The sequence below is a fragment of the Schistocerca serialis genome, chromosome 7 (assembly GCF_023864345.2).
Source record: "Schistocerca serialis cubense isolate TAMUIC-IGC-003099 chromosome 7, iqSchSeri2.2, whole genome shotgun sequence".
Lineage (NCBI taxonomy): Eukaryota > Metazoa > Arthropoda > Insecta > Orthoptera > Acrididae > Schistocerca > Schistocerca serialis.
In genome coordinates, this window is record NC_064644.1 from 165410692 (window position 1) to 165414720 (window position 4029).

At 46.3% G+C, this 4029-nt stretch overlaps 1 pseudogene; it reads left to right on the forward strand.

The window, feature by feature from the left end:
• The first annotated feature begins 1703 nt into the window (after nucleotides 1-1703).
• Nucleotides 1704-1821, forward strand: LOC126413693 (5S ribosomal RNA; annotated as a pseudogene).
• The last annotated feature ends 2208 nt before the right edge of the window (nucleotides 1822-4029 follow it).

Sequence of the window (4029 nt, forward strand, 5' to 3'; positions counted from 1 at the left end):
CGGATTCTTAAATATAATTAACAGACTGATAAGACTCAGAGCTGCAGCCTACAGTAAATAGACTATTTGTACTTCCATCCTGGAATTCGGCCCAAAATTTCATCATCTGTATTCCCCAACAAATATGTTTCTTCAATTCTTACTTTATCGACGACCTGTTTTTAGCCATTGTACAGAACATTCTTTCATGACACGTAGAAACGGAAGTTTCTTCTGTGTTCCATCCATGTGTCACACGCGCAGTTCTCGAGATCTTACAGGGTGTCGGCAGCAACGTTTCCAGCCTTTGAGCCCTCAAGAGCACTAGCCCAGCGGATAGAATTCGCAGAGTAGGAAAGACATATTACAAAATATACCTGCGAAGGCAGGTTGAGTGTTGTGCACGGGTAGGTAAGACGGTCGCCCGCGAGAGTCCGGTAACGAGTCACCGTCCTGCACACTGATCTAATCTTCCAGTTATGAAATTTCCTTTCACTCCATTCCTTGCCTCTTCGGTATACAATAGTGACTCCAAGCTGTAGCGTCCTTTACGTAATGCTGAACACGAATGTACACTCGGTAGCCAAAACGTTATAACCAATTACTGGATGGTTACAATTAAAGTGGAGCTACTCACAGAGGTCCAGTGTGGGCTGTGACGTGGTAGACATAAATGCGTTAATGAAGAACCGTTTTACGCTGGAAAAAATGAGTTCCAATTTTGCTCATCAGGTGCAAATCTGGTGGTGTGAATGGAAGAAAGACATATTTTCATACGTAATGGATTAGGAACGAACGTGGGCAGAAGAAGTGAAACATCTGAAAAAGTCATAATGGTGGTCTTATTCTTAACCGCTGCTTACGCAGTTTACTCAGTATGAGCACTGGAAGCGTCGACGAGATGCTGTACACTGCCAGATTTGCGCCTGGTGGCCAAAATTGCAACTAATTTCTTTCAACAATAAATCGGTTCCACATTAGCGCACAAGTGTATCTACCTAGTTTCGCAGCCATACGATAATTAATTTATAGCCCACACTGGGTCTCCGTCAGTAACTGCGCTTTAATTATAACCATCCAGTACTTAATAGCGTGTTGGTCCACCCTTGAAAAGCATAACGGCAGCGATTCTGCGCGGCAAGGATTGCGACAAGTTTCCCGATGTATCTATCACCACATATCTACGCGCAAGTAACGCAATTCCCGTAAATTACGAGCTGGTTGTTTTTGAGCCTAGATCTGAGTTCCACTGGGCTTAGATCAGGTGAATTTGGTAGCTAGGATATCTAGGTGTGTTCACTGTCCTGCTCCTCAAGCTACTGAAGAATGATTCTGGCCTGGTGACACGGACAATTATTCTGCTACAGGATGGTATCGCCGTCGGGGAAGACATCAGGCATGAAGGACTGCAGGTGGTCGAAATAATGATCACGTAGTCCTTAGCTGTCATGGTGCCTTTCTGTACTATCACAAGTCCCATGGATGCCCAGGTAAATTTCCCCCATAACATAACACGGCCCCCAATGGCTTGCGTCCGTGTCCCGGTGCATATTTCGAGCATTACCACTGCAATCGTAAATGACAATGCCGTTGGGCAAATACGTCGACGGAAAAAAATCGCAGCACTAAGAAAGAGTTGTACGACATAAACGAAAGTTGGTAGACGTGTTTCTACGTCTGAAACATGACGTCTATTAAAATTTCACGCTTGTAGCATAACTATGGCCAACGGCCTTGCCGCAGTGGTAACACCGGTTCCCGTCAGATAACCGAAGTTAAGCGCTGTTGGGCTGGGCTAGCACTTGGATGGGTGACCATCCGGTCTGCCGAGCGCTGTTGGCAAGCGGGGTGCACTCAGCCCTTCTCATGCTAACTGAGGAGCTACTTGATTGAGAAGTAGCGGCTCCGGTCTCGGAAACTGACATACGGCAGGGAGAGCGGTGTGCTAACCACATGCCCCTCCATATCCACATCCAGTGACGCCTGTGGGCTGAGGATGACACGGCGGCCGGTTGGTACCGTTGGGCCTTCATGGCCTGTTCTGAAGGAGTTTAGTTTTTTTCAGTTTTAGCATAACTATGACGATACAAGTCATGCTTGCTTTAAATACTCTCTGTAATGGTCGTGAGCGTTACTTATTTTCGAGATTGGGCATGGTGAGTTGATGTTAATCAAGAATGCCTTTAAAATGACAAACAAGCAATTACCAGCACGTCGATGAGTTTGAACGAGATCGTGTAATTGGGCTACTAGAAGCTCGTTGTTCGTTCAGCGATATTGCAAAAAGACTTGGAGGGAATGTAGCCACTGTACGTGGTTGCTGGCAGCGGTGGTCACGAGAGTGTACTGTGGCAAGAACAGCGGGTTCCGGGTGCCCTCGCGGGACTACCGAGAGGGAAGACTATCGTGTTCGGCGTATAGCTTGAGCGCATCGTATACATCTGCATCATTAGTCTGAGCAGCAGTTGGCACCACAGTGACACAACGAACTGTTACAAATCGGTTATTTCAACAACAGCTCCGAGCCAGACGCCCTGTGGCGTACATTCCACTGACCCCAAACCACCACTATTTGCGACTTCAGTTCTGTCGAGTAAGAGCTCATTGGAGGGCAGAATTGAAGTCTGTTGTGTTTTCTAATGAAAGCTGGTTCTGCCTCGGTGCTAGTGACGCCTGTGTCTTAGCTAGAAGAGGACTAGTTGAGGAGCTGTATACAACCTCTATGCGTGCTGGAGGCACTCGACCTTCATCTGATGTTATAATAGTCTCGGGTGTGTTTTTGTATGACAACAAGGACATTTTCGTGGTTATTATATGCAATCTGCCTGCAAATTTGTATGTCAATCTGGTGATTAGACCTGTTGTGCTGCCATTCATGAACAGAATGACGCTCGCCCACGTACCGCTGTAGTTACCCAACGTGCTCCAGAGAGTGTCGACAAGTTGCCTTGACCTGCTCGATCACCAGATCAGTCTCCAATCGAGCCCATATGGGACATCACGGGACGACAAATCCAGCGTCATCCACAACCGGCATTAACCGTCCCTGTATTGACCGACTAAGTGCAACAGGCGTGGAATGCCATTGAACAAACTGACTTCCGACACCTGTACAACACAATACATGCACGTTTGCATGCTCGCATTTAACATTGTGGCGTATGCACCGGTTTTAATGTACTGTACCAACACTGCACATTAGTAATGGCTTATCTCGCGCATACATTAACCTATGTTCTTGCAATATTAACCACTCACATATGTTACCTAGAGAAATGTATTCCCGAAATTTTATTACTCTACATTAATTATATTTTATTTTACAATTTTTTTCCGTCTGTATATGTGAGCACGTGTGAGTTGTCTGTTGTGGAGCCCCGTGTTCAACATTGTTTTCTAAACGCTGTGCTCCGAAGAATTTATGCTTGCACCAGGATTGTGCTCTGTCGTCAGATCTTCCTCAAATTTGTAAGATGGCAAGAACTATGTCCCTTACATGAAGTCATTAAAGATCACTTAACTCACGTTGAGCGAACAGTAGGGCTGAACAAAATGACTGACAAGGCACAATGCATCTTGTAGATGGTATAGTATGGACATATTGGAATAATCATTGTCGGGTGATGATTTTAAAGTAATTCACACGAAATGAAAACTTTGTGGAAACACATCGATTTACTGGAGACTAGTTTATCCCAGGGAAGTACCCAGAAATGACTGTGGCGCACCTGGGGAGCGGCGAAGGGAAGCGACAATAGGCAGCTTAGGGCACCCCAAGCTCTGAGAAAGCGGTAACGCGGTGCGGCCTCCAGCCGCCTTAAGATGAGTGACAGCATGGGTGGTTGACCCCGACCCCATGCTGGTGTACAGGGAAACAGACGGAGAACTTGTACGCCTGCTGATAAATGTCCGTCGTCCCGTTTTCAGGAAAACATGTGAGAAAGCCGCGCAAAGCTATGGGGGAGCGGTCAACAGAGGTCAAAATATGCGTGTTCGTGACTATAGCAACTTCACACTGAATTCACGGTCCACAGAGTCTGAATTAAATCA